This window comes from Acinonyx jubatus, chromosome D4 (genome assembly GCF_027475565.1).
Source record: "Acinonyx jubatus isolate Ajub_Pintada_27869175 chromosome D4, VMU_Ajub_asm_v1.0, whole genome shotgun sequence".
NCBI classification, from domain to species: Eukaryota; Metazoa; Chordata; class Mammalia; order Carnivora; family Felidae; genus Acinonyx; species Acinonyx jubatus.
Window position 1 is genome coordinate 91,452,371 of NC_069391.1, and position 18,265 is coordinate 91,470,635.

Here is an 18,265-nt window from a genome sequence, read left to right on the forward strand (position 1 = left end):
TCACAGGGCTCAGTGTGTGGCTGTGGCCAGGCATCCCAGCCTCATATGCCGAGCCCCATGACGTGGAGGGCTGAGAACGGCCTGCCGGGGGTCTGGGGCTGCCTGGAGGCTCAGTACTATGTGAGTGTGCATGCATGTGTGTGTGTGGAGGGGTTGTGTCTATATGTGCATATGTGTTGTACATACATGTCTGTGCGTGTTGCAGGTACACGTACATGTGGATGCATGGTGTGTACATGCACGGGTACATGTGTGGTATGTGTGTTGTGTGTATATGTGTGTCACGGGTACATGCATGTCGTGTGTACACGCGCGGGGGGTGTGGTGTCTACGTATACACGCATGTGTTATGTGTGTCTGAGTCATCCCTCCCCCTCCTCCCCTCCCCCAGCAAGCCCTACAGGCTGCAGGATCTCGGCTGGACAGATGCTGGGCCTGTCCTCCGGGGCTGCTTCTGCCCCGGTCCCGGCCCCTCAGGCGCAAGCAAACAGGGGGAGCCTGGTGTCCAGGGCCTGTTCTGGGACTCTCGGAGGAGGGAAGGCAGGACACAGGGGCCAGGCAGGGCCGGGACCCCAACCTGACGGGTCGGCTGGCCCCTCCCCCCCACCGGGCCGTCCATCAGGACAAGGGGCTCCCCCATACCACCCCCACTAACGTGTGGTGGTCACGGGAGCTCCGGGCTGTTCCTCAGCCCGCCCCACCGCCAGGCCAGGAACAGGGTAGGGGCTCACAGGGGAGAAAACGGCCTTGTCTCCTGTGTACTTCCCAGAGGTCTCCATCCACAGCTCCAGGGCAGAGGGAGCCCAGGGCACGGTTTGGATGTGGGGGGCTCTTTCCCTGAAAACGTGCCCACTTCTCAGGTCCCAGAGGCCTGCGCCGGTTCCGAGGCGCTGCTCCCTGGAGCCAGAACTCCTGGGAGGACTGGGAGATAGGGAAGCAGCGGGAGCAGGCCCCACTGTGCAGATCACATCCCCCGCTGCACGCTGCCTGGTGGGAAAACCCTCACTCCTCACTTCAACAGAGTTCACGGGTTTGTGTCTTTCGTGCAGAAACTGTGATTATTTGTGCGTAAAATGGTCATTTTACCGGGGCAAGTTAACCTGACCCCTGTGCGTGGCCGCCCCATCGCAGAGGCTGGCTCTGATGTGCCTGGGGTTCGTTCTTGCACGAGAGTGTTCACTTTGGGTTATTATTACTCCACTCAGCCTGCTTCTGTAAGGCTCGGCCGGCCGTGCCTCCTACTGCTGCCCGGCCAAGCCGCCTCCCACTGAGTACACCCCCCCATCTCCCCCCCCCCCGCCCCCCCGCTGCTTCTCTGCTCTCACAGGCTGTCCTCAACACCCTCCACTGCCCCAGGACCTATGTGAAATGGGAACATCCTTAAAAGTAGAAGAGGCTCTCGGTGTCTCAGCCAGCTCAGACTGGAGCCCCAGTAAAGACTGCATGTCCTTTGGCTTTGAGCTCATGGCAGCCAGGCCCCTGGGGAAACGTCTGAGACAACGTGGGCTCTGGATCCCAAAACCCACAGGGCTGGTGTGATAAAGCGAGCGATGAAGACGCACATACACAAGTACTCACATATGCACATTGCACACACAAACACGTGCACACACAACAGAAGCACACACGCACACACACATAACACATGTGCACACATGCTTGTAGACACATTCATAGGCACACAGTATGCGCAAACATACATGCACACATAATGTAAGCACACACACGAACACACATGCACTCACGGACACACACATGTGCACACACGTGTAAGGACACAGGCACACAATACACACACAGGCAGGGCCACCCACACCCCTTCACCATTGTCTTCCCTGTCCCACACCTGCTGTGTGAGGGCCAAGCACACTGTCTGCTTCATCTCGCTGAGTCCCCCAACAAGTCTGGGGGAGTTTATGACCCTCTGACAGATGAGGAAGACGAGGTTCCCCGGGGACCGAGGCTCAGGGCCGAGGGCCTGTCCTCAGAGGCTCCTGTCCGGGGGACACAGGCAGCAGGTGCTGGGCAGGGTTCTCTGAAGGAACGAGCGGTGGTCTCAGCTTTGTTTGGGGGAATTGGGGAACCATGTGATACCTCTGATGCAGAGGAGGGTGCTTCGGGACTCTGGGTCAGAGGTGAGAGGTAGGGTGGGGAGATGCCCCCTGGCCAAGTGGCCTCTGGAAAGGAGGGGCGTCTGCAGGAACTTCCCCAGGAACAAGAGCACTTTCTAGGCCAGGTCAGGTGCCCAGGAGCCCTGAGGAGAGGTGGCCCCAGACTCTGCTGTCCTCCGGGGATGAGGGACGAGGGGGGACGGGCCTGGACGTAGGCCCCTCAAGAAATCACTTTCAGCTCTCTCTCCAGCTCACTAGAGTGAGTGCTGTTGGAGAGCTGCCTTTTACCTAAATTGCCTCAATTTTCAATTTGCTTGACATTTGAGCAGCATGAGCCCTTCTGGCTCCCTTCGTGGAGCAGCCCCTGCCTGGGCAACCCCCAAGCCCAGCAAATGGGGTGCAGCGCACCCGGGGGCCCCGGGGCCATGGGAAGGGCACAGATCCCCAGCCCCCCCCCCCCCCAAGCTCCCAGATGGAACTCAGGTGGGCACCTCAGCCTGGCCACCAGGTCTGCGACACCTCCCCTCCCCCTCTGGGGACTCCCCCAGGAGCTCCCCACCCGCCCCTATCAGCTCCTTTACTGCTGAAGTTAGGGAGTCTGCAGGAAGGAGCAGGCTCACGTGCTCCACAGACCACGTCCAAGGCCGGGAGAGAGTGACCGAGAAATAAGTAGACTGCGTGCCCCATGAGGGGGAGGGGAGGGGCTGAAGTCCGGTGTCTGGAGCTCCAGCAAATTGAGCAGGTGGAAGAAGGGCAGAAGGTGCCCCAAGGCTGGTGGCCCTCAGGGCAGGGCAGGGCAGGATTGAGGGCAGTGTGCACTTTTAATGTCCTGCGGTATTTCATGGACTGAGAGAGGTGGAGGCCAGAGGGAGAAGAGAGGGAGGTGAGACACAGGGAGACAGAGTAAAAGAGAGCGAGACCAACTAGAGAAATTTCTGCTCTCCCCCTAGGAGAAGGAACGGAGAGGAGTGGGGGGAGGAGGGGAGGAGGGGAGGGAGGAGTAGGGAGAAAGAAGAGGAGGAGGAGAGGAGGGAGAAGGGGAGGAGGGGGAAAGGAGAGGGAGGAGGAGAAAGGGAGAGAGAGGAGGGAGAAGGGAGAGGAGGAGAGGAGGAGGAGGGAGGATGAGGGAGGAGGGAGGATGAGGGGAGGAGGGAGGAAGAGGGGACCAGGGGAGGAGGGGGGAGGAGGGCGCAGGATGAGGGAGGAGGGAGAGAGAGGAGGGGGAAGGGAGAGGAGGGAAGGAGGAGGAGGGGGAGAGGAAGCAGGAGGAGGGAGGAGGAGGGAGGAGGGAGCAGGAGGAGGGAGGAGGAGGGGGGTGGAGAGCAGGGAGCAGGATGGGGGCGGGGAGGGGGGGAGGCAGGAGGCAGGCTGGGCTGGGCTGTCTCCCGGGAGCCCTGACCCCGCTGGGCTGCGGCTCCCCTCCTGTTGGCGCTCAGGTTTCGGGCTGAGCGCAGGCAGATTGAGTAACAAATGCATGTGCTACGCATTATGAAGAAAGCCTTAAAAAGCCCTCGTTTATCGCTGTTTACGTTCCGTGATTGAGGGGAGAATTTGCCAAGACCAAAGGTTACTGCTGGTGTTTCTGTGACCAATATTACCTCAAACTAAAGCAATTAGCTTCAAGGAAACGTGCGTTGTCTTTGGGGGCCTTCGCGAGCGACCTGCAATGCGCGACATGGATCGCTGCGCTGCCCAACCAGCTGCCCCGCGCGGCCCCTGCAGCTGAGCGGGGCCTGGTCCCCTGTCCGCGGGCCTCGGTTTCCCCCTCTGTGGGATGGGCTCCCGGCCGTGCCCCTAAAGTCCTTAGTTTAGCTCCCAGAGCATGTGCTTTTGGCTTTTCTCCCTGAGGCTGTTTCTACTCACATTTGGCCACTAAACTCCTGTCTTGAGACAATTACAGAGGAGAAAGCGTGAAGGGTAATTAGCCCTCGCCTTCCAAGGAGGAAAGAGTGAGAAACCTGCACTGTGTGTTTGCTCGGCTTCCCAGGCCAGGGCTCTTGGGGGGGGGGGGGGGCTGGGGGCGTGACTGGGGGTGCCTCGGTCCCCCCATCAGTAAGCAGGGTAACGATGGCACGTGCGTGGGGTCATGAGGAGGGAATGGAAAGGGTGCCAAGTGCTTAGAACAGTTCCCGCCAAGGAGGCAGCACAGACCAGCTCATTACCACGGTACCCGAGAATCTGGAGAGACTGGCCAGTGCAGCTGCAGGGAGAGAGGTGACGGGGGCAGACACCCCCGTAAAGGGAGAGGAAGGAGGCTGGAACCTGCTCTTGGGGCCGGGGGTGGCCCTGCCGGCTGCTTCCCACCACCTGTCCCCAGGCTTCTTGCAAACCAACCGGTTTAAGTCACTTAGTAGCTGCCACTGTGTCCCCCATCACAGCACATCTCCCGCCTTGCAGTAAGCCGGATGGTGGTGGGGCCTCACGGGGAAACGGGGCTAGTTGTATCTCCCCCTCCTCGAGCTGTGAGAAGTCACAGCGGGTTCTACAGGGAGCACACTCAGAAGTGCGCCTGGAGCAGTGTGGGCAGCAAGGCCCTTGAACCCTGCCCCTGGGGAGGGGCTCAGACCAGGCACCGGGGGCCCACTGAGGCACACAACCACTCGGGTGTGCGTGCTGGTGAGAGAAGCCTCAAACAAGTGCCTTGTCACAGCCGGATCTGGAAACAAAGCAGCACCCAGGCCAGATCTGAGGAGGGGTCTGGTCTGTCCCCCAGGAGGGCTGGCGGCTCCTCCCTGCAGAGGCACCAGGACAGCCCAGGGGTCACGCTCTTACACTTTGCACGGCCTCTGGGCTGACCATGGAAAGAGCAAAAGGGCCCTCAGGCTGGCCAGGGGCCTGAGCCTGCAGCCCAGGAGCAGAGGTCCAGAGGTCACCGGGAGGCAGGAGTCCTGGTGGGTCCGTGCCAGCCCGCAGGACCTCGGGGTGCTCATCAGTGTGGCAAGCGTCCACTCAGAGACAGAGCCGTGGTGCAGGTGGGTAGAGCCACGAGCCGGACAGGCAGGCTTCACGCCCTGAACAGCAGGAGGGACATTGCGGCTCTTTCCAGATTGGCCCCTTGTCATTTGCTCCTCGCCTCTTATCGCCCATTTTAGAGATGATGAGGCCAAGGCTCAGAGGTGATGTAACTGTGCATTCAAGGCTTGAAAGGACATTTGCCACAGTGCCGGATGGTATCAGGCCTCTTTGTACCCGTGACCCCAGCTTCTTGGAGCACGTCCTCCCTGGAAGCCTGGCTGACCCCTTCCTGTCTTCTCCACCTGCACATTCAACGTCACCCTGGCTCCATCAGTCTAGAGCCCAACTGCGCCGTCCCTGACGCCTCCTCTCTGACATATCAGGGCTGGGGGGACAGCGGTGCGGGAGGCCAGCACCCAGCAGGCTTCCCGCTCCCCACCGGGTGCTTTCCACTGGGCAGGGCCCGTCTTCGGCCGCTCTCTGATGCACCCAGCCCAGGGCAGCCTCGGAGTCCCCAGCCCTCTGGGGGTCAGCGACCCCCAGCCCTGTAACCCAAAGATGCCCCCAGGGACCCCACACAACCCCTCACACCACTCCACTCGGCTTCCACCTCCAGAGAGACCCGCTAATTCTTCAAGGACGCCACTCACCCTCAGCATAAAGCGCCCATTCTTCCCCAGTGTGGGGCTGGGGTGGGAAAATATTTTCCAAAGGTCAGTTTTCCAATTATACTTAAAATTTGAAAGCTCATTTTTTTCTTTTTTGCCTCCCCTCGGTGCAGCCGCGTTCTGCTAATTTCATAAAGATACCATTTAGCTGAGGTAGGTGGGATTCTGGGCATCAGAACAGCTTCCCAACGTCAACAGCCAGCCGTAACCGTAACCACCAACTTCCCATCATTTGTGGGGGAAAAAACGTTTCTCTCCCAAAAATTATGGCCTGTAGGAATCAGACAACATCCCCATTGCCCGGCGGGAAATTACAGAGATTTTCTTGCGTACTTAACTTTAAGCCACGTTTATAAAGTCCTGCTCTGTCTTAATGACTCTCTCATGGTCCGCTGGGGAAGCAGGGTGTTTGAGGAAGTCACTTGGGTGTGTGATGCAGGTGAGTGCCCATGTCACGTGGTCCCGGGTCTGGCATGCAGCTGGGGGCTGGGAGCCTGGGCCTACACTCCCTGGCACGCGTGTGTGTCTGAGGGCGCGGAGCAGGGTGGACGGGATGGTCTCGGCCGTGCCCTTCAGGTGAGGACAGGATGAAGGGTTCACAGGCAACAAGTGGGGGACTCAGCCAAGACGCCCCTCTCCCTCTGCTGTCTCCATTGACCCCAACGGGGACAGGGAACCTTCTCCCCGCCTCCACCACATCTGTCCCCATGCTCCATTCTCTACCTCAGCCAGACCTTGGCCCTCCTCGTCCAAACCTTCAAGGCCCCAAATGGCTCAGAAGGAGGGGGCTCCTCCCTGAGGCCTGCCAAGCCACGCCCCCTTGCAGGTCGCTCGGCCCCGCCCTCCCAGCACAGGGCAGCTAAGTCGCTAAGGGCACCAGATGATAAGGCAAGTGACAGGAGAGTGGGGGGGGGGGGATGTGAGGGGCCCAGGAGCTCATGCCCCTCCCAAGAGAGGAAGGCCGGTCTTTCCCCAGGGTGGGGAGGGGGCAAGCCACAGGGCCGGGCACAGCCTGTCCAGGATGCCTCCAGGGATGAGGAGCCTGCAGGCCTGCGGGCCTGCAGGCCAGAGCTGAGCTGAGCTGGGCTCAGGAGGCGGAGGAGAAGCAGCAGCGGGAAGGCAGAAGCAGAGGACAGGCTGGAGCCTGCTGGGTGGGTCGGGTGCAGGAGCAGTGAGGGCGGGGGAGGGGGCGGCACAGGTGCCTCGAGGGGCAGGGGCCTGGGTTCAGAGCCTGTGTGGGCAGAGCCCACCTGTTACCCATGACCAGGACCAATGAGGACAGCAATGAGGCCCAGCTGGGGGAGGAGGGAGGCCGGTGCCCAGTCCTGGGGGAGGGGCAGGGCTTCTCATCTCCAGCCAATGGGCCTGAGGACACCAGCAACGTCCAATTCTAGGAGACGATGGGAGTCTGACTTTTTGACCTGAAATACCCCAGTTTTCCAACTTTGGCCACTTACTTTATGCTCTTAAACCCTAGGCACGTCAAACCTCGTCCTTCCCCTCATTCCCAGGCTCCAGCCACCTCTTGCGAGTGCTTGTTCCTGCCTCACCGTCTTTGCACTGCTGTTTCCTCTGCCCAGGACACCCCTGACCCAGTGACTGCAAGGCTGGCTCCTTCTCCACTTGGAGGGCCCTGACCACTGCCCCATTTTGTCTCCTCCCAGCCCTGCCCTGCCCTCCCTTTACATTATGTGCTCATGGGTTCCTCTGTCTATTGTCTGCCTCCCTGACAAAAGTGAAAACTCCTGAAGGCAGCAGCTGTCTGATTTGTTCACTACTTTACCCTCGGTGCCCAGCACAGTGTCTGATACGTAGTAGGTGCTTAGGAAAAGCATAATCAATGAAGAAATGGGTTATAACGTCCTGCCCCTTTACCACGTGGCTGGCCAGCACCCTCCTGCCCCTGTGACTCCCCACTCCTCCTGGGACCCTGGGCACCTCCCGCAGTGGGTCCTCAGCTGGGTCCTACAGCAAAGGCCTCTGCCCTGGAGAGAAGGAGGGGCCTAGCCTGGGGCTGATGTTGCTGGCAGCCCCTTCTGCCTGACCCCTCTGCCCTATAACCCCGTCTTATTCTGCTTGCAGGACTGTCCACCACCTGAAAGGACTGGGTTAACCAAGCCCGTCTGCTCAGCTGTCATGAGGCCGAGTTGGGCTAAGCATACCTGGGGACAGCAAGGATGTCCATGTCTCTGGGTATGGGCATGTGGACTCCAATGGGGTGGTGAGGTCCTTGGCCTGTGGGCAGGGTGAGGAGCTGGGATTCTATTCTAGAGAGTCACCGAAGGGCCTACTGCAGACCCTGTGGGGGCACAGAATGAAATCTGGTAGATGAAACCAGTGTCCTCAGCTCCCAGATGAGATGGTGAAACAGGGAAATGGAAGCCCATTCCTCGTACCAAGGCTCCTGCTGCACAGGACAAAGGAGGTGTGGCCCTGCCTCCAAGAGCTCAGACCCTACAGAGGCCACCGGGCTGCACATTCATTAATTCCCCCATCTATGCATGCATCTGTCCGTAATCCACCCACCCACCGTCCTTCCACCCAGGGGTGTGCCTGCAGGGCCTGGATGGTCTCCTGCACCCACTCTCTCAAGGTGAAGGTTGTAAAGAGAGAAAGGTCAAGCTCCAGGCTTGGACTGGGCTCTCCCTTGCTCAAGTCCTGGGTGAGGAAGAAGAAAGGAAAGGAAAAAACTCTCTGGACACCTGTACTGTAGCCTGCACTGTGGTAGGCATTTGAGAGGAATGATTTCTTCTGCTTTTCAAAGCTACCTGATGAGGGAGGGATTATCCTCTATATTTTTCCCGGAAGAAACTGGAGATTAGAGAGAGTAGGCGGCTTACCCAAGGCCACAGAGCTAGTAAGTGGCTGAACCAACACTGGCACTAAAGGCTAGCTCATTCCAAACTCCCAATGAAAAGGAGGGATTCAAGACAACCCGTGTAATTGCTGATAGGCAAGCGGTCTATAAGCCAAAGCACAAGCCAACAGGTGAGCCGAGTGCTGCCTGCACCAAGATTTTTTATGCCATCATTAAATATCTGATATAAAGATAATACATGCACAAGGTGAAAAAAAAGAGGTCTCATGTACAAGATGAACAATAAAGAGAAGGTCTCAATTTCCAGCTCCGGTCACGATGACGTCCCGAGTGGAAGATTGACCCCTCCCCCACAAGCAACTATAAAACTAGCTAAAGTATACGTGAGGCAGCTGTTCCGAACACTAGGCCTCACATAAAGGAGAAGTGTAATTCTCGAGACAAGGAGAGCACACAGGTGAGCTCCACAAGCTGGCTTTCGGTCTGACGCACTCACCCAGCTGTGGCACGGGGACATGGAAGCTACACAGACAGCGTCCTGGGAAGGGGGGACACCGTGGTGCTCGGGACTGCTGAGGTGGTGAGAACTGCAAGGCAAGGAGTGGGAAGGAGAAGACTGTGCAGGGATGCACCAGAATTTTTCGCAGAGCACCTCAGCATCTCAGCAGAATATACTGGCTAGAAATGCACAGGGCTGCGCTCCGCTGGGGTTAGCAGAGAATGGCTGGTGGGTAGTTGAGAGCTGAAGGGGGGATCCGGGAGGGCTCAATGACATGGTGTTCTGCCTCACTGTTATGAGGGGCTACCCTAGGCCCTCCCTAAAATGCCTACCAGCAAACCTCAATGGAATCAAGTTCATCTGCTGATAAACTAATGGCCTGTCAGAAAACCAGTGAACACTCTCTAAAGAAAGAGAGCATCCAGGTTCTCAACAGCATAGCATCCACAATGCTTGAAACACAATAAAAAATTACTAGACATACAAAAAGCAGGAAAAGGGAACCTACAACCAGGAGCGAAAGAAAGAAAGAAAGAAAGAAAGAAAGAAAGAAAGAAAGAAAGAAAGAAAGAGTGAGTAAACAGACATAGAAATAAAACATGTTTGATTAACAGACAAGGACTTTAAATGATTGCGATACTGTATTATCTATTATACTACAGTCAAGAACTTAAAGTAGAAGAGTGAATGGGTGCCTGGATGGCTCAGTTGGTTAAGCATCCAACTTTCGGCTCAGGTCATGATCTCACGGTTAGTGAGTTCAAGCCCCGCATCAGGCTCTGTGCTGACAGCTCAGAGCATGGATCCTGCTTTGGATTCTGTGTCTCTCTCTCTCTCTACCCCTCCCCCACTTGTGTGCATGTGTGCATGCAAGTGCATGTGCTCTCTTGCTCTCTCAAAAATAAATAAACATTAAAAAATTTAAAGTAGAAGCATGAAAAAAAGTGGAATTTCATCAGGGAACATGAAACTATAGAGAAGAATCAAGTGAAAATTCTAGAGCTGATAAAATACTTGCAAGGTGAAATTTATTAGCAATTGGATTCTGCAGGAGAAAGATCAGTAAACTTGAAGACAAGGTGATAGAACTATCCAGTTGAAGCACACAGAGAACGAGATGTCAGAAAATAATCATAGTCTCAGAATTGTGCGGAAAATATCAACTAGTCTAACGTGTAAAATTGAAGTCCCAAAAGAAGAGAGAGAGATCGGGGTGGAAAAATACTTAAAGAAATAGTGGCAGAAAAGTTTCAAAATTGGATGAAAACCATAGACCCAAAGATGCAAGAGGCACAATGGAACTTGAGCAGGATAAACAGGGGGGAAAAAAAAGAGGAACCCACGCTAGGACTCCTCATATTTAAATGGTTAAAAAGCAAAGTTAAAGACTGATTCAGTTGGTGAGCATGTGGCCCTTGATCTCAGGGTTGTGAGTTTGAGGTCCACATTGGGTGTAGCGATTGCTTCAAAGTAAAATCTCCCACTGAGTTATCATCAGAAACAAGACAATAAAGTGACATCTTTGAAATGCGGCAAAAAATTCAATCTAGAATTGTATAGCCAGCAAAATCACCCCTTAAAAATAAAGGGAAAATAAGGACATTCCATGCAAACAAAAGTTGAGATAATTCATCTACAGCAGATTTAAACTACCATAAATGTTAAAGGAAGCTCTTTGGACTCAACAGCTATAATAGCAGATGCAAGCCTACTTACGTGAAGTAGTGAGGAGTGCCAACAATGACAAATACATGGGAAAGTAGAAACGATTTTGACATGTCTGTAGAGAAAGAGAATTGATTCATAATGATAAAAGTAGATTCTTCAGGAAGATACAGCCATTCTGAACATGAATGCCCCAAACAACCAGATGTTCAAAATGCAGAGAAGCAAACACTGAGGAACTAAAGAAATAGACACACCCACAGATCACAGATATAGAGACGTAACCTTCCTCTTGGAGTAACTGAGGAACCATCAATAAGGAGATGGAAGATCTGCACATCATAAGCCAAATTGACACAGTTGACATCTATAAACCACAACACTGATGAACACACGGTTTTTAAATGCATATGGAAGTTCAGCAAAATGAGTCATACTCCGTTAAAAAGCATTGCAATAAGAGTATGTTCTCTGGCCATTACTAGAGATTAAGAAATCCGTAAGAAGTTAATAAGAAAATCCCCAGATCTTTAAAAGTAACACACTTCTAAATAATCCATGGGTCAAAGAAGAAATCACAAAGGAAATCAGAAAATATTTTGAAGTGGTGAACACTAAAACATATCAAAATCTATGGAAGGAAGCAGAAATTGTCCTTAAAGGGAAATTTACAGCTTGAAATGCCAACAGAAGAAATACATACAGTCATCTAAATTCCACCTTAAGAATTTAAAAAAGAACGAATTAAAACCAAAATAGAAAGAAGGATATAATAAAGACAAGAACCGAAGTCAATAAAGTAGAAAATAAACAATAGAGAAAATCAAGAAAATAAAAAGTTGGTTATCTGAAGATCAATAACATTGACAAAACACCTAACTAGCTCAATTAAAGAAAAAGAGAAAATACAAGTTGTTGTTATTATGGATGAAAGAGGGGATGTAATTACACGTCCTGGAGGCAGTAAAACAGCAATAAAGGAATGTTATGGACAACCTTATGCCAATATATTTGACAACTTAAATAAAATGGACAAATTCCTCAAAAGGCACAAAAATTCCATATTTTATGTGCATGTGCATACACACACACACATACAGTACACATGAATAGCCCTATACTTACTAACACTTTGAGATTTCCCCACAAAGAAAACTCTAGGCTCAGATAGCTTCACTAGGGAATTATATCAAATATTTAAGGAAGAAATAATACCAAGCTTACACGAAGTCTTTCAGAAAATACAGGAGGAGGAAAAACTTTCTAACCGTTCTAGAAGGCTATCATAACCTTAATAAAAAAAACTAGCAAAGGACATTACAAGAAAAGAAAATTACAGACCAATATTCTTTAAGCATATAGACACAAAATCCTTACCAAATATTAGCAAATCAATTGCAGGAAAAATGTGTGTGTGTGTGTGTGTGTGTGTGTGTGTGTGTGCGTGCATATGTATACAAGTGCACACATGTCAATACCAGGAATGCAAGGTTGCTTTAATATTTAAAAAATCAGTATAATTTACCACATTAATAGAATGAAGGAAAAAATATATGATCACATCAATAAATATAGAAAACAACATTTGAAAAATTCAACACTTGTCCAAATCCCATGATTTGGAGGACATGGAGGAACCTCTCAGCAAATTCTAGAAACAGAAGGAAACTTCCTCAATCTGATAAAGAATATCTATAAGAAACCAGCAATTAGCATCACATGCAATGGTGAAACATTGCATACTTTGCTTCTTAGATTGAAAAGAGAAAAGGGATGTCTGCTCTCATTCCTTCTATTTAACATTGTACTTGAGGTTATAGCCACTGCAATAAGGTAATAAAATAGAAATCAAATACATAGAGATTGGAAAGAAAGAAAAAAATGTCTTTATTTTTCAGAGGACACATTGTGTAAATAGCAAAGTCTAAGGAATTTACCAAAAAAATCTACTAGAAATAGTAAATGAATTAGGCAAGATTTCATGATACAAGGTCATCATATAGAAATCAATTATATTTCCATATAATATCAATGAATAATTAGAATATGATTCTTAAAAAAACACAATACTATCTATGAAGCATCAAAAATGTACAATGACTAGGGGAAAACTTAACCCAAGTTGTACTGGAACTGTTCACTGAAAACTACAAAACATGGCTAACAGAAATTGAGGAAGACCTACATAAATGTAGATAAATACCATGTTCTTGGGTTGAAAGACAACATTGCTAAGATATTGATTCTCAAATTGATCTATAGATTTAATACAATCCCAATCAAAATCTCAGCAGTGCTCTTAGAAATTGACAAGTTTATCCTAAAATGTATATAGAAATGTGACATAGCTAGAGTATCCAAAGCCATCTTGAGAAAGAAGGGAAAGATTGGTAGACTTACACTATGTCAAGACACATTATGGCATTGGCAAAAGGATGGAAAAACTGATCAATGGAATAGACAGTAGTCCAGAAATAAATCCACCCTTATAGGGTTAACCGATTTTTTGACAAGAGCTCCAAAGGAATTGAAGAAGAAAGAAAGACTTTTTAGGAAACAGGTCCAGACCTTTTCCACAATGAGTTTGCCACCAGAACACAGGTGTTGTGAAAACCACCGCTAAACCTAAAACAAGATGGGAAAGGAAAAGACTCATATTAACATCGTCATCATTGGATATGTAGACCCAGGTAAGTCTACATCTAATCTGAGGCCGCTGAGATGGAAAAGGGCTCCTTCAAGTATGCCTGGGTCTTGGATAAACTGAAAGCTGAATGTGAACGTGATTATCACCATTGATATTTCCCTGTGGCAACTTGAGACTAGTAAGTGTTATGTGACCAGCATTGATGCCCCAGGACACAGAGACTGTATCAAAAATATGATTACAGGCACATCTCAGGCTGACTGTGCTGTCATGATCGTTGCTGGTTATGTTGGCAAATTTGAACCAGGCACCCCCAAGAACGGGCAGACCCATGAGCATGCGCTTTTGGCATGTAAAACAACTTATTGTTGGTGTTAACAAAATGGATCCCACTGAGCCACCCTACAGATACGAAGAAATCATTAAAGAAGTCAGCACCTACATTAAGAAAACTGGCTACAACCCCCACACAGTGGCATTTGTACCAATTTCTGATTGGAAAGGTGACAACATGCTGGAGCAAGTGCTAACACGCCTCGGTTCAAGGGATGGAAAGTCACCCATACAGATGGCAATGACAGTGGAACCACACTGCTTGAAGCTCTGGATTGCATTCTGCCACCTACTCGTCTAACTGACAAGCCCTTGCGTCTGCCCCTCCAGATGTCTACAAAATTGGTGGTATTGGTACTGTCCCTGTGGGCTGAGTGGAGACTGGTGTTCACCAGGCATGGTGGTCACGTTTGTTCCAGTCAATGCTACAACTGAATTAAAGTCTGTTGGAATCTACCATGAAGTTTTGAGTGAGGCTCTCCCTGGGGACAATGTGGGCTTCAATGTCAAGAACGTATCTGTTCAAGATGTTGGTCGTGGCAATGTGGCTGGTGACAGCAGAAATGACCCGCCAATGGAAGCAGCTGGCTTCATGGCTCAGGTGATTATCCTGGACAATCCAGGCCATCCCGGTGCTGGATACACACCTGTGCTGGACTGTCACCCAGCTCACATCGCCTGCAAGTTCGCTGAGCTGAAGGAGAAGATTGATCGTGGTTCTGGAAAAAAGCTGGAAGATGGCTCCACGTTCTTGAAATCTGGCGATGCTTCCATTGTTGATATGGTTCCTGGCAAGTCTGTGTGTGTGTTGAGAGCTTCTCTATCCTCCTCTGGGCTGTTTTGCTGTTTGTGTCATGAGACAGAAGGTTGCTGTGGGTGGCATCAAAGCAGTGGACAAGAAGGCAGCTGGAGCTGGCAAGGTCACCAAGTCTGCCCAGGAAGCTCAGAAAGCTAAATGAATATTATGCCCATACCTGCCTTGATCAGTGGCGGAAGAACGGTGTCACAACTATTTGCGCCAGGTGGCCATTTAAGTACAATAGTAAAAGACCGGTTGATGATAACAATGCATTGTAAAACCTTCAGAAGGAAAGGAGAATGTTTTGTGGACCATTTTTTTGTGTGTGTGGTGTGTGTGGCAGTTTCAAGTCATTAGTTTTTAAAATCAGTACTTTTTAATGGAAACAACTTGACCAAAGGTCTGTCACAGAATTTTGAGGCCCATTAAAACAAAAATTTGATGAGGAAAAAAAAAAAAAAGAAATAGGTCTGGAACCACTGTATTTTTATATGAGGAATCACTGCCAGCCATCAAGATTGTGCTGGCAGCCTTAGGTGAGAGCTGGAGCATGCTGGTAGCTCCTGGCTGTGGCCACACCGTTTGCCAGGCGTTAAGATGTTCCCGCCTACCATAGGTGGGGGATAGGACGATACCTGGGAGAAGATATGCCTGGGAAAGTGCTTTGTTCAGATGCCAAAGGGGCCAGAAATAGGTCCTTTGCCCCAGGGATGAGACAGCCATAACTCCTACATAGAACTCTTCCTTCCAAGTCTCAAACAACCCTGAGCCGCAAGACTGGGACACTGGCTGCAAAAGCAGAAACCTTCCTGGACTAGGAATCATGAGTCAAATCCCAGTGTGCCTGAATGGAGATCTCCTGGTCTCTCTCTTCTTGCCTCCACACTCATCTCTGAGTCTGATCCAGCCCCTTTAAACTCCAGCCTTCCAGCCCACCCTCCTTACCTCCCAAGGTGATTATTTTCTTAATGTTTATTTATTTTCGAAGGAGAAAGAGAGACAGAGCATGAGTAAGGGAGGGGCAGAGAGAGAGAGAGAGGGAGACACAGAATCTGAAGCAGGCTCCAGGCTCTGAGCTGTCAGCACAGAGCCCAACATGGGGCTCGAATTCATGAGCCACGAGATCATGACCTGAGATGACATCAGACACTTAACCGACTAGGCCACCCAGGTGCCCCATCAAGGTAATTATTTTTTATAAAGATTAACTTATGAAATTAAACAATGAAAAGACTTCTGCTTCTGGCCAAGATAGAGTAACAGAGTCCAGATTTACCCTCCCATATGAAATAGCCAAAAAATAAATACCACGTATGAAAAAAATGGTTTTTTCAAGACATTGAACATCAAGCAATGAGGAAAAGTGATTGATCTCTATTAGCCAGGAAACAAAGGAGGTGAGCCCCATGACTACTCCAGCTTACTGCCTTTGACAGTTTCTAGGTCATGGTGCGGGGAGAGGGAAAAGATAGAGTTCAGCGGTCTGAGTTGAGAGACGAAGATGAGACTGGCGAGAGTCGTAGCACAAGATACTAGACAGTAGAGACCTGCATGGAGAAAGAACTTCAGAGGGCTCCCTTCAAGGATGTACCAGAGTATGGATCAGTATACACATGTGAAAAAGCTATTCGAGGATGGAGAAAGAGCCACCTGAGAGGATTAGAGGCAATGGTGTCCAGAGATTTCATAAGGCCTGGGAGAGTGTCTGTTTCCGCCAGCCTGAGTGGAAACCCTCATGATTTACAGGGCTCTGTGAAGACAACACAGAATAGTGTTGGCTTGTTGCTAGGGAGTCATTTTCCCTAGACTGAACGCTGTTCTGGCCTCAAGACCTCAAATCATCAAACTGTTTCTGAGTAACTTAACTGTGTTCCAGAATGAAGCTCAATAATATTTGTAGAAATACAAAATCATTGGGGTGCCACCAATTATTGCTGGTTTAGTCCGTTAAGCATCAACTCTTGGTTTCAGCTCAGGTCATGATTTCACGGTCCCTGAAGTATTAAGATGCTTTGGGTACAAAAGTGAGACTTTTTTGTACTTGTGCTTGCATTCGATCTACCTACAATGTAACAGACTCATATTCCATTTCTAGGAATATTATTTGTTTTTTCAAATTAATTCAAAATAAATACATTTTCTTCTCAAAAATTAAAAAAACTGACCCAGAAGTGAAACATATTAATGTTAGCAGAGAAGAATATTAAAGTAGTTACTGTAATTGTATTCTATATGTTTAAAAAGTTAAATAGACACATGGAAGATATAAAAAAAAGACCCAAAACCAAACTTCTTCTCTAAAAAATAAAAACAAAGTTGAAGGACTAATACTAGCTCATCACATGACTTGTCATAAAACTACAGTAATCAGAACGGTAGGATAGGGGCACAAAGATAGTAAAGCATGTTAATGTCCAGAAATCAATTCTCACAAATATATAAATACAGTCAGCTAACTTTTAACAATGCTCAAAGGCAATTCAGGAAAGAAAGATAGTCTTTTCAACAAACTACACCGAAACAATTGGATGTCAGTAGGGAAAAAAAATTGACATTCCATCCCAAATTCGTATCTACAATTGAACTCAAAGTGGATCATATACTTAAAAGCAGAGCCCCTGACTATAACACTTTTAGGAGAAGCCTTATGATCTTGGGATAGGCAAAGATTTATTAGCTACAACACCAAAAGCACCATGCATAAAAGAACAAATTAATAACTTGGACTTCATCAAAAGTAAAGACATCCACTTTGCAATAGACACTCTTAAGAGAATGAAAAGACAAGCTACAGACTTGGAGAAAAACTTTGCAAGGCGTATATCCAATAAAGAACTTGTAGTGATAGTAGATAAGGAATTCTCAAAACTCAAAGAAAAATTCAACTTAATAATGGGCAAAAGCTTTAAACGGGTACTTCACCAATGAACATATATGGATGTCAAATAGACATATGCAAAGATGCCCAACATTATTAGCCATCAGAATATAAAGTTAAAAGCATAAGGAGATACCACTACATACCTATGAGAGTGACTAAAATCGAAAAGACTGACCAGAGACTGAGACTGTAGCAGAACTGGGACCAGTTCGGACATAACATGGTATGAACACTCAAAAAACAATTTGGCAGTTCATTAAAAAGTTATGGCTGGATGTTAGCATGAGGAGCTCCATGGACTCACTCACTAGAGGAAAAAAAGCAAATCTGGTAAAAGCTATTAAAAAACCCAATTATTGGGGCATCTGTGTGGCTCATTTGGTTAAGTGTCCAACTCTTGATTTCAGCTCAGGTTGTGATCTCTCAGTCATGAGATAGAGTACTATCTCAGGCTCCACACTGACAGTGTTGAGCCTGCTTGGAATCCTCTCTCTTCCTCTCTTTCTCTCAAAAATAAATAAATAAACTTTAAAAATACAATTATTTAAAGTCTCTGGAAATTGTCCTGAGGGCATATAATAAATGAAGAAAAGTTTATTCAAGGAAACATACTAAAACTTGGTAAGAACAGCAAGAATCTGTGGCATTTGAACCATGGCCCATTCCTTCTTTCCTTCTTCACTCTCAGCTTGATAGAAGCTCTACTTTGGATAAATGTGGCCAAGAAGACGGTGCCCTCCCTTCTTTTTAGCTCCCAAACAAATCTTAATATACCTCGCCAGGAAGGGCAGGCCACCAGCATTTCTAATGCCCTTCAGTTTCAAGTTGAGGAATTCCTGGTGAGTGTGGCCAAGGTATCAGGAGCTCCTTCCTCCACTAACCTCCACTC

At 49.2% G+C, this 18,265-nt stretch overlaps 1 pseudogene; it reads left to right on the forward strand.

Annotated features, from left to right (window-relative positions):
- The first annotated feature begins 13,351 nt into the window (after positions 1–13,351).
- Positions 13,352–14,661, forward strand: LOC106985720 (elongation factor 1-alpha 1-like; annotated as a pseudogene).
- Positions 14,662–18,265: the final 3,604 nt, after the last annotated feature.